We start from the raw sequence: 12,938 nt of genomic DNA, 5'->3' as shown, positions 1-12,938 counted from the left end.
TAGTGTTGCAAATAGGCAGGGACTTGAAATTCTTCCTGGCTGTATGAGTAATTATGTCTCATACTTAAATTAGGAAACATAGATTTTCAGTTAGGAGGTCTTGAAATTGTCTTCAAGGATGATGCAGCCACTCATGGTGAAGCATGACCCTTCTGTGTTTTGTTCCCAAAGACCACAGACTTCTGGAAAAAGAAATCATTAAACCTTTTTACACCATGGCAAAGCAATATAAAAATTCCAACATTCTGTTGAAAAAAAGAGAAGAATTTCCATGCTCTAAAATGATAACCTTTCTGCCCAACACTTCAATCTAAAATTAGCCTTTTAGTTCACAGTTCATTACTTCATCTTTTGAATGGCATCCTCTTGTAAGCTGGGAATTTACCTGTGTTCTGTGGTCCTCTTCCCATTAAAGCATCCTAACTTTGACACAGAGCACATTCTGCCATGCATACCCCCCGCACAAAAAAGCACAGTCTGGTAAATGTTTAAAAAAAATGTTTCTAGCAAACCCAGGGCTTAATATTTTTCATCTGGAAATGTTTTTAAATTTGAGTTTCATAATGCATATTAATAACACTATCTTTTACTGAAATGCCTTGATTCCTTTAATTTGTGGTTGCCCTGTGTCTCTACGTACCTTGTGAGTTCTTGCAGGGAAAGGCTCTTTCTTTTACCTGCTAATAACATTGTAACAGCTCCCAGTGTCTGCTTCAGATTTTGGTACAGGTGGACCCTTGGTAATTAAAGATTGATTGTTCAAATCCTGTGCTTGCCTCATTTGTAACAACAATGGGTCAACTTTTCTCCCTTTAGAAAGAAGGCAAGGAGAACTCTCTGGGAGTGAGGCACAGCCCAGTGCTGAGCACAGACCCTATGCTTTACTTGCTCTCCTCTCAACCTATTCAGTGTTTTATGCAAAACTCCAATCCCATTAGAATTCTTCAGTTCAACAGTAACCACCCAACATTTGTCCTCTCAAGAAGCTGGCATAATACTTTGGGAGCCAACACTAATTTCACTGCAACCACGCCACTGGATACAATACTGAAAAGCACTAATTCTCTGTTTTGTTTGTTTATTTATATTGTTCTTCAGATTCCACATATAAGTAAGATCATATGGTATTTGTCTTTCTCTGACTGATTATTTTACTGGGGCATAAGACCCTCTAGGCCCATCCTTGCTCTAGGAAATGATAAGAAAAAGAATACTAATTTTCTATAATTATACTAGAAAAATTAAATAGCCAACAGAGTATATTCAGTGGAGATTGTATGTGTGTATGTGTGTGTGTGTGTGGTTACAAAACAATAAGCATCTTTTATTTGAATGACTATGATGTTCTATTTTGAAAGTAAAGAATAATATAGAAACAAACACCATGCACATTTAATAGTTCTGATTCTCTTTTCCAAGTTTACCATTAGATGGATAAAATATAAACTCATGTACATAGTATATATGTGTGAGTATATAGATAGTTGTATATACATATATTTCTTTTTATTCAGCACACTGATATAAAAGTTAAGGAATAAAATATGGAAAAATCTTCACGTTCTTGGATTTAGAATTGTACCCCCCTGACATTTCATGGTGTTTTAAAGTATTTTCAGTCTCTTTGGATAATTTGTATCCAGAGTTCTTTTTGTTAAAACCTAATTTAGCCACAAGGAAGAGAAATTCAGTAACCTTAAGGTTTTAAAGAAACATTTTTAAGACAATAGTTCATAAGTTAAAACTTCTTCCTGATAAAACCAGAGGAGAAAATGAGTTCAGATCCACAATCACTAAACCTAAATCTTTGGGTCCAGATATGTTTCTAATATCAGAAAATTTTGAATTTTAGACAAGTAATAGAAATCATATAATAAGTCACACACCCAAAGGGTCTGGAACTTTATTCTATATTCAAACACATTGTTCATGTGGCAAAATATGTAAATCTTTACTCCAAGTGGGACAAATAAAAACTGTAAAAAATGTTATGTCAATTCAGGTAAGTTTCTGCCACCAAACCAATTGAGATCAAGTAATATTATGCCACCAGAAGAGCAATAAAAATAGTTTTATATCCCTTTAGACAACCTTTTGGCTTCACAGACAACAACTGGGGACAAGTACAAATTTAATAATAAGAATCTGAAGGTTGGTGTTGATGACAGAACTCCAAATTCAATTTTAAATAATATGATGATGATAAAGATGCTGTTTTAACAAAATCAATTATTCATAAGAAGTAAAAAAGTAAAATTCTTTTGCCCCCAGTGTCAGGATTAAATGAAACCAGAATGCTTTCTGCTCCTTCTAGCACCACTGGCTTTGCCCTGGAAGCCCAGCACTGGGTACTTTCCATTTTACTGATTCTCTGTAACCCACCTCTCCCTTTCAGGGCCTTCTACACACTTGTTTTTCAATGCCTTTCTTTAAACTAAAATATAGTACTCTATAGAATATCACTAAATCATAAAATATATTAAGAACAAACAGACGCTGTTTTATTTCAGGGAGCTGTGGATATACTGATCAAAGTTAATTTACCTATTTTCTGTTTATGGTCTTAATGGAGTTTCCTTTAAGTGTGGACCCACACATTAAAGAGAGAAAATATGTATACAAGTATAATTACACACTTATTTCACAGTTTCAGATTTATTGAGTAATAAATTGTGTCTTGAAAGATAAAGTCACTATAAGGGACAATACCTCTAAATAGTAATGGTAAAGATTCAAAAAAATCAATTGGTATAAGACAGTGTTTATAAATATCCAAGCTCTATTTAGACAGTAATTTTTGTACATTCTCCCATAAACTTAAACCAGAGTTATTGATAACTGCAAATGTGGGCATTTGAGTTTCAGACTCCCTTCACCGACTTTAAGTCAGTTGAACACACCATTCTGGGCCTTGACATGAGCCATACAGAGTGTAAGAACATTATGAAGTTATAAAAAAGAGAAAGAAAGAGAAAGAAAGCTGTAGGGTAAGATACAATTTATCAATTTGAAATAATGCCTGGGAAAGAAACCTACAAGTTAGAGCAAATTCAATATGGTGATCCCAGAGTAAAAACAAATGCTGGATGATAAATTTAGAGTCCTAATTCAAAGAATGGGAATTGAATTTTCAACAAGAAGAGAATATAGAGTGGTGGGAAAAGGAAGGGGAGGGTATTCTAAATAAGAGAAACATAAAGTACACAGGAAGTGAGAACAAGTCAATGAGATCTGTTTTGCTAGAAAATGAGAAATGAAACTAAGGCAGTGTGGAGAAATGCTGATTTGTGAGGCTGCCAAGGACAGACAAGAGAATTGTATTTTGGTTCAAAATAAAGCAGCATTGTTCTTTAGCAGTGGTGTGATGGATAAAATCAGCAGCTAAGAGAAATTGTTTAAATAGCAGAATAGAATAAAAGAATACAGAGAGGATATTGGTTGGCCTATTGGAAAGACCTTGTGATTTGATGTTTATGGGCCTAGAATAAGAAAGGTTAGATTTCCAAAACCCTGTATTTACAAAATGGGCAGCCTTCGTGATGGGGGCCAAAAAAGAAAGAAAAAAATGAAGAAAAGTAAAACTGACCTCAAGATTCACACAATAGCAAAGTAAGGCAATTGTGATGCCACTGATAAAAATGATAAGGTTAAGAAAATAGGTAATAATGTATGAATGGTTATTGTTATCAATAAGATGAGAAATAATAAGTGATGGAGAGGATGTGGAGAAAAGGAATTCTAACTCAATGCTGGTGGGAATGCAGGCTAACTGGTACAGTCACTGTGGAAAACGGTATGGAAATTCTTCACAAAATTAAAAATAGAGTTTGCTTATGACTCAGCCATTCATCCTCTGGGTATTTACCTGAAATATTTGAAAACATTTATTTGTGAAGATATATATACCCTTATCTATATAGGTTCATTGCAGCTTTATTTGTGGTAGCCAAGACATGAGAACAATCTAAGTGTTCTTGGGAGGATGATTGAATAAAGAAAATGTGGTACATATATATAATGGAATACGAATCAACCATAAGAAAGGATAAAATCCTGCCATTTGGGACAACATAATGAATTTTGAAAGTATTATGTTACACAAAATAAGTTAGAAGAAAAAGAACAAGAACCGTTTGGGGTGATTCCAAGATGGCTACAGAGTAGGCAGATGCTCCAACTCCCATTTCCCAGAACCAAGGTGGATTACAACTTAAATCTGAGAACACTTATCTTGAAAGACAAACTTTGGACTAAACTAAGAGGATTCTACAGCCAAGGACCACCAAAGAAATCACACTGACATTGGTAGAAAAAGCAGAGATGCAGAAATGACTGCCCCACTCCCAGGAGCAAGCGGTGGCTGGGAGGGACTTTCGCGACAAGGAGGACTGTCCAGCGAGTTGTAGGTCCTTATCCCCAAAAGCAGAATACCAGCCTAGAGCCCTGGAGCCTGGAAGGGGCTTACGGACTATATTTGGCTGAGAATAAAGTCTAGACATGGTTTGAGAGAAGAAGGCAGAACTCTCAGACTCAGGCTCAGTATTAAAGGAACTGCACAGGAAGCCTCACTCACAGCCATTTTCCCTGAACTACAGGAGGGCACCCTAACCCCTAAGCTGAGTCACTCCCCAAATTTAAAGTGAACATTTTTCCTGGGAACAGTATCACCAGCAAAGGAAAGAAAGTGCTCCATCCACTGGAGACTCCCCTACCTTAGTTAGCTAGAACAAAGGCACTTAGAGGCAGGCACCAAAATAAGGACACAAATAGGGAGTGCAGAGGTCTAAGCTACACCCCCCCCACACACACTGCTGAGTGCTCGCCAAGGGCAGGCAGGCTGTAGGCAGCATGACGTGGTGGCAGAAGTTTGAGTGACCATGCACAAGCCGTCCTGCGGAGCTGGGAACCGCCACTGTTGCTGCAGAAGTCCGGGCTCACATACAGCCCTGCTTGCTGAGTGGGCCCCCCCCTTGGCAGGGGTGGAGGTCCCGGCATCAGAGGAGGGTATACGCATGGGTGCACGCAAGCCCACCAGCGAGGGCAGAAGTTGCACCGACTGCTACAGAGATCCGGGCCATGCACAAACCTTCTCAGGGTGCGGGTGCGCCCTCAGTGACAGTGAAAGCAGGAGCGACCTTGGTGGTGACCCAAGCAGGTGTGCGCGGCCCCCGAAGACAACTGCTGAGGTCTGAGCTGATAGAGGCAACCCCAGAAGTGGTCTGAGCCTGTGTGTGCAGCCCCAACCAAGGGAGTGAAAGCCAAGGGAGGCACCCAAGCCTGTGAGCAAAAGTGCCTGTGGCACAGACCAGCCCTCAGAGGCAGTGGAGACAGGGGCGGCCACCGAAGCAGTCCAAATGGGCGCATGGGCATGCAGGAGCATGACCAGGGCAGCAGTGGCCATGGAGGTGGGCTGGCGCCAGCAGCACCTGAGCCCAAAAGCCCCAGGTAGCAACAGTGGGGAGTGGCCCAGTAGACAGACCACACAATGGAAGCGCAAGGCCACAGCCACTGGACCCCTGTGACTGCACCCTACTGAGTGCTGAAAAAGTATAAAAAAATAAAATAAAATAAAATAAGTAAATAAAATATCTGGATAGAATGACACCTGAGGCTAAGGAGTAGGCCACATCTAATACCGTACCTAATCACTGAATTACAGTACTTAGCCCAAAAAGTAGCCAGCAATAAGAGGCAACAGAGAGTAGATTTGAAGGGAACTTGAACTTTTAAAGGAAATTCTCCCAGGCCAAGAATAGATAAAAGCAAACCTAGGAATGTAGCTGATATTTACAACGGCACCTGGACCCAACAGAGGTAGCCACAAGATCTGGATAACCTATAGCTCCCAAAAGGTGAACAAGAACCAGTCATAGGCAGTGACCTGCACTGATCTGCACCAGGCCCCGGCCAGGGAGATACAGGGCAACACAGACAAAATGGGAAGACAGAGAAGTGCAATTCAAGTGAATTAACAAGAGAAACCTCCAGAAACTGAACGGAGTGAGATGAAAATAAGCAAACTATTAGATGCAGAGTTTAAAACAATGATTATTAGACTGCTGAAAGATCTTAGAACAACAATAGATGGAGACAATGAGCACATAAATAAAGAGATTACAAGCATAAAAAAAGGACATTGAAATAATAAAGAAGAACCAGTCAGAAATGACAAATACAATATCAGAAATGAAGACTACACTAGAAGCAATTAAAAGCAGGCTGAATGAAGCAGAAAATTGAATCAGTGATTTAGAAGACAAGATAAACAAAAACACAGAAGACTAGCAGCAAAAAGAAAAAAGGCTGAAAAATCTGAGGAAACTATAAGAGAGCTCTGTGACAACCTAAAGAGAAACAACATCTGCATCATAGGGGTTCTTGAAGAAGAAGAGAAAGAACAAAGAAAAGAGAACTTGTTCAATCAAATCATAGCTGAAAACTTTTCTAAATTGATGCAGGAAACAGTCATACAAGTTCAAGAAGCACAGAGAATTCTATTAAAGAAAAACCCAAAGAAATCCACATCAAGACACATTATAATTAAAATACCAAAGCTAAGAGATAAAGAGAAAAATTAAAAGCTGCAAGAGAAAAAAAGGCTATCACCTACACAGGAGCCCCCATAAGGATGACATCTGACTTCTCAACAGAAACACTTGAGGCCAGAAGGGAATGGCAAGAAATATCCAAAGTAATGCAGAACTAGAGCCTAGACAAGACAACATTATCCAGCAAGGCTATTGTTTAAACTGAAGGAGAAATAAAAAGCTTCCCAGACAAAAAAACTCAAGAAATTCATTACAACTGAACCAGTGCTGCAAGAAATGTTCAGGGGCCTATTGTAAACAGAACAAAGGGGGAAAAACATATAGTAAAAAAAGAATATAGCTTTAAAGAATAAAATGGCAATAAATAACTACATATCAATAATAACCTTAAATGTAAATGAATTAAATGATCCAATCAAAAGACATAGGGTAACTGTGTGCATAAGAAAACAAAACCTGTACATATGCTATTTACAAGAGACACACCTCAAAACAAGAAATACACATAGACTGAAGATAAAAGGATGAAAAAAATATTTCATGCAAATGGAAATGAAAAAAAGCTGGGGTAGCAATACTTAGACAAAATGGACCTTAAAACATAGGCTATAATAAGAGATAAAGAAGGTCACTACATAATGATAAAGGGAGCAATTCAATAGGAAGATATAACCATTATAAATATTTATGCACCTAATATAGGAGTACCTAAATATATTAAAGCAGATTTTGATGGATATAAAGGGTGAGATCAATAGCAATTCTATAATAGTAGGGGTTTTCAATACCCAACTAACAGCACTAGATAGATCCTCAAAAAAGAAAATTAACAAAGGAACAGCAGCCTTAAATGACACACTAGATCAACTTGATTTAATAGATATCTTCAGAACTGTTCACCCTAAAGCAGCAGAATATACATTCTTTTCAAGTGCTCATGGTACATTCTCTAGGATAGACCACATGTTAGGGCACAAAAGTGGTTTCAACAAATTTAAGAAGACTGAAATCATATCAAGTATTTTCTCTTTTCAACAACGGCATGAAACTAGAAATCAACCACAACAGAAAAACTGAAAAATACTCAAACACATGGAAACAAAATAGCATGTTATTAAATAACAAATGGGTTAACAAAGAGATCAAAAAAGAAATAAAAAAATTCTTAGAAACAAATGATAATGAGCATACAACAACTCAAAATTTATGGGACACAACAAAAGCAGTACTGAGACGAACGTACACAACACTACAGGCATATCTTAAGAAGCTAGAAAAAGTTCAAATAAACAATCTAACCCTGCATCTAAAACAACTAGAAAAAGAACACCAAGTCAAGCCCAGAGGTAGTAAAAGGAAGGAAATAATAAAGATCAGAGCAGAAATAAATGACATAGAGGCTAAAGAAACAATACAGAGAATCAATGAAACCAAGAGCTGGTTCTTTGAAAGGGTAAACAAGATCGATGAACCTTTAACCAGACTCACCATGAAAAAAAGAGAGAGGATTCAAATAAATAAAATTTAAAACGAGAGTGGAGAAATAATAACTGACACAACAGAAATACAAAATATTATATAAAAAAATACTATGAAGAACTCTATACCAAAAAATTAAACAACCTAGGTGAAATGGACAAATTCCTTGAAACATATAATCTTTCAAAAATCAATCTGAAATAATCAGAAAACCTAAACAGACCAATTACAAAAAATGAGATGAAAACAGTTATCAAAAAACTCCCAACAAAAAAAAGCCCTGGGCCAGATGGCTTCACTGGTGAATTCTACCAAATATTCATAGAAGAACTAACTCCTATTCTTCTCAAACTATTTCAAAAAATTCAAAAGAAAGGAAGACTTCCAAGATCCTTTTATGAGGTGAGCATTATTCTGATTCCAAAACCAGGCGAAGACAACACAAAGAAAGAAAATTATAGGCCAATATCCCTGATGAATTTAGATGCTAAAATCCTCAACAGAATATTAGCAAACCACATCCAGCAATACATGAAGAAAATCATACATTATGATCAAGTGGGATTTATTCTGAGGAGGCAAGGATGGTACAATATTGATAAATCAATCAATGTGATTCATCACCTAAACAAAAGGAAGGAGAAAAACCACATGATAATTTCAATAGATGCAGAAAAAGCATTTGATAAAATCCAGCACCCATTCATAATCAAAACTCTCAGCAAAGTAGGAATACAGGGAACATACCTCAACATGATAAAGGCCATCTATGACAAACCCACAGCCAACATCAGAATTAATGGGCATAAATAAAAGCAATCCCCTTAAGATCAGGAATAAGGCAGGGGTGCCCGCTTTCACCACTCTTATTCAACATAGTACTGGAAGTCCTAGCTACAGCATATGGACAAGAAGAAATAAAAGGCATCCAAATTGGAAAAGAAGTAGTAAAAATATCATTATTTGCAGATGATATGATACTGTATATAGAAAACCTTAAAGTCTCAGTCAAAAAACTACTGGACATAATAAATGAATTTAGCCAGGTGGCAGGGTATAAAATTAATACAGAGAAATCAGTGGCATTTTTATACACCAAGAATGAACTATCAGAAAGAGAAATTAAGGAAACAATTCTCTTCACTATTGCAACAAAAAAAAATAAAGTACCTAGGAGTAAATTAAACCAAGGAGATTAAAGACTTGTACCCATAAAATTATAAAACATTGATAAAAGAAATCAAAGAAGATACAAACAAACGGAAGCATATACCATGTTCATGAACAGGAAGAATAAACATCATTAAAATATCTATATTACCCAAAGCAATTTATAAATTCAATGCAATATCAATTAAAATACCAATGACATACTTCAAAGATATAAAACACATATTCCAAAAATTTATATGGAACCAAAAGAAAACACGAATAGCCTCAGCAATCTTGAAAAAGAATAAAGTGGGAGGTATCACACTTCCTGATATCAAGTTATACTACAAGGCCATTGTACTCAAAACAGCTTGGTACTGGCATAAGAACAGGCATATAGATCAATGAAACAGAACAGAGAACCCAGAAAGAAATCCACACCTTTATGGACAATTAATATTTGACAAAGGAGGTAAGAGTATGCAATGGAGTAAAGAGATTCTATTTAACAATGCTATTGGGAAAATTGGACAGCTACCTGCAAAAAAAATGAAACTAGACCACCAACTTACACCATTCACAAAAATAAACTCAAAATGGATAAACATGTAAGTCATGAAACCATAAGCATCTTAGAAGAAAAATAGGCAGTAAGCTCTCCGACATCTCTCGCAGCAATATATTTAATGATTTATCTCCATAGGCAAGTGAAATAAAAGACAGGATAAACAAATGGGACTATATCAAACTAAAAAGCTTTTGCACAGCTAAAGACAATATGAACAGAATAAAAAGACAAACCACACAATGGGAGAATATATTCAACAATACATCTGATAAGGGGTTAATAACCAAAATTTATGAAGAACTTGTAAAACTCAACACCAGGAAGACAATCCAATCAAAAAATGGGCAAAAGAAATGAATAGACAGTTCTTCAAAGAGGACATACAGATGGCCAATAGACAGATGAAAATATGTTCAACATCACTCATCATTAGAGAAATGCAAATTAAAACCACAATGAGATACCACCTCACACCAGTCAGAATGGCGCTCATCAACAAAGCACACATGAAAGTGCTGGTGAGGATGTGGAGAAAGGAAACCCTCCTGCACTGCTGGTGGGAATGCAGACTGGTGCAGCCACTGTGGAAAACAGTATGGAGATTCCTCAAAACATTAAAAATCGAACTGCCTTTTGACCCAGCCATTCCACTTTTAGGAATATATTCCAAGAACACCATATACTGATTCAAAAAAAGAAATGCACCCTCATGTTTATGGCAGCATTGTTCACAATAGCAAAGATCTGGAAACAGCCCAAGTCTCCATCAGTGGACGAGTGAATTAAAAAGCAGTGTACACATATACAATGGAATACTATGGGGCTATGAAAAAGAAGGAAATATTACCTTTTGCAAAAACATGGATGTTAAGTGAAATAAGCCAGGCAGAGAAAGAATAATATCATATGACTTCATTCATTTGAGGAATCCAAGGAACAATGTGAACTGAGGAACGGAATTAAACCTGAAGGGAAGGGGGGAGGGAACTGTTGGGAGGGAGGCAAAGGAGATGTTGTGGGGAATACAGGGTGGGGGGATGCATTCAGGGTGACACTAGAATCTATCTAAACACAATATATTAAATTAAAAAATCAAATTAAAAAAAAAAAGAACTCTTTGTGATTGTAAAGCCAGTAGCCACGGCCACCATCACAGCCACCTGGCCCATGCAGGTTCACACTGAATTCGGACAGACGTTAATGAAACAACGGAGCCAAGAACTGGTGGGCCATTACCTTTAATCCTAGCTTGCACCCTGTGGGCAAGAAATACACACAGTAGGAAAACACTTCCCTTTCCATTCAGGGCTCCCAAAGCCACTGATTTATTCGAATTTCCTAGAATCAAAGGTTTCTAGCTCACCAGCCTTATTCACCTCTGTTCCCCATCTCCTTCTCTCTGCACAAACTCTGCACAAACTGGTTTCTCCTTCAGCATTCCACCATTTTGGCTGCTTCTCCTCTCCTCCACGTGGCCTTTCTCTGCTTTCTTCCTGCATGTGTTCCTCTGCCCCATTTTATAGTGTAGAAATCAAAACCTTTAATCCAATATACCAACAGGGAAGTCTCTGATACAAAGTCACTTATCTGAGGCATAATGGGATTCCTCATGAGGGTGCACCACTCCACATCATGCAACAGTCAAGGGTGTGGGGAAAAGCTTAGTTTTGAAAAGATCTTAGTATTAAAAGGGTGGGAAAGCTTAGTCTTAAAACTAAGCCTTAGGCTATAACGACCCTGCCTGCTTACAGCCTGTCCCCCACACCCAATGCAAACTATAAGCGAGCAAACACATACATCACATCTACAAATCTATTTGACCAACAGGGATATAAAAGAGAAAGCAACAAAGGAACAAATAAACTCATAGCTACACAGAACAGTGTAGTGGTCCCCAGAGGGGAAGGGGGAAGGGAGAGGATGAAGAGGGTAAAGGGGTCCAATTATATAGTGATGGAAGGAGGTTAGACAATGGGTAGTGAGCTCATAATGCATTATTTAGATGATGAATTATAGAATTATACACTCAAAACATATATAATGCTATTAACTAGCATCACCCTCCCCCCAAATAAATTTAATTTAAAAAAAAATTTTAAGGAAAAGCACCCTGATCTATGTGGATAAAGCCCTGACCTGGAATGCTGAGGGCGCCAGTTTGAAATCCTGGGCTTGACTGGTCAAGGCAAATATGGGAGTTAATGCGTCCTGCTCCTCCTCCTACCCTTCTCTGTCTTTCTCTCTCCTCTCTAAAATAGATAAATAAGATCTTAAAAGATAAAAAGAAATGAGAAGCAGACTGTTGGATTCAACACATTAGGTTTAAGGGCCGGTTTGGACTTCAGCGAGCAGCAGAATCACTTGACAGGCTTGTTAACACAGATTTCAGAGCCCCACTCACCAAGTTTCTGACTCAGTAAGTCTGGGGTGGACCCAGAGTTTGCATTTCTGGGTACCACACATTGAGAACCACCGATTTAAATTATGTCCTCCGAGGATGAAGGTCTGAGGCTAATGACGTTAAGTATGGGAATTATTTATACTCGGGTCATTGTTGAAATTATGTTGTGGAAATTTTTGATTTAGAGCATTTTTCATCATTTTTATATTCTCTATCATCTGTTTCCTTAATTATATTGCTGGCATTAAAGTGAAATAAATGTTCAGTCCCTGGCAGTTGGAATAAAAGACTGAAAGTTTAAGAAATAAAAACAGATTCTGAAAATAGACAGTGAGTGTATAATGGAAGATTAGAGCGTAGCTTTTGAAAGAAGCAACAGAAAGAGATGCAGGAGCAAATTGCAATCAGACATTATGGGGTAGTAGGAAAAAGACCTCCAGGTACTCAACAGTCTACTCCAGAAATTTCTTCCTACTCTCAGTGAAGAAGCAAAAGGTATAAAGTTAAAAGGAAAAGATAATAAGGCTACTTTGTATTTTAATTATTGTCAAGTACCCAGGTGCTTCAAGGAAGAGTTTCATGTACATATAAATTACTTCTGTGCCCTAGCACATTTACAGAAATCTAAATGAGATGTTGTTCCATTTAAAATTTAAATAACTCCCTTGAGAAAATGCCAACCAGATTGCTTTAACTAGAAGCCAATGCATAAACATGTATTTGTTATTTACTTGTTAATGGATTCGGCATCTTAAAGTATTTTGGTGTTTTTGCATGAAACCTCAAGTCC

The sequence above is a fragment of the Saccopteryx leptura genome, chromosome 3 (genome assembly GCF_036850995.1).
Source record: "Saccopteryx leptura isolate mSacLep1 chromosome 3, mSacLep1_pri_phased_curated, whole genome shotgun sequence".
Lineage (NCBI taxonomy): Eukaryota > Metazoa > Chordata > Mammalia > Chiroptera > Emballonuridae > Saccopteryx > Saccopteryx leptura.
This window is presented reverse-complemented; position numbering follows the sequence as displayed.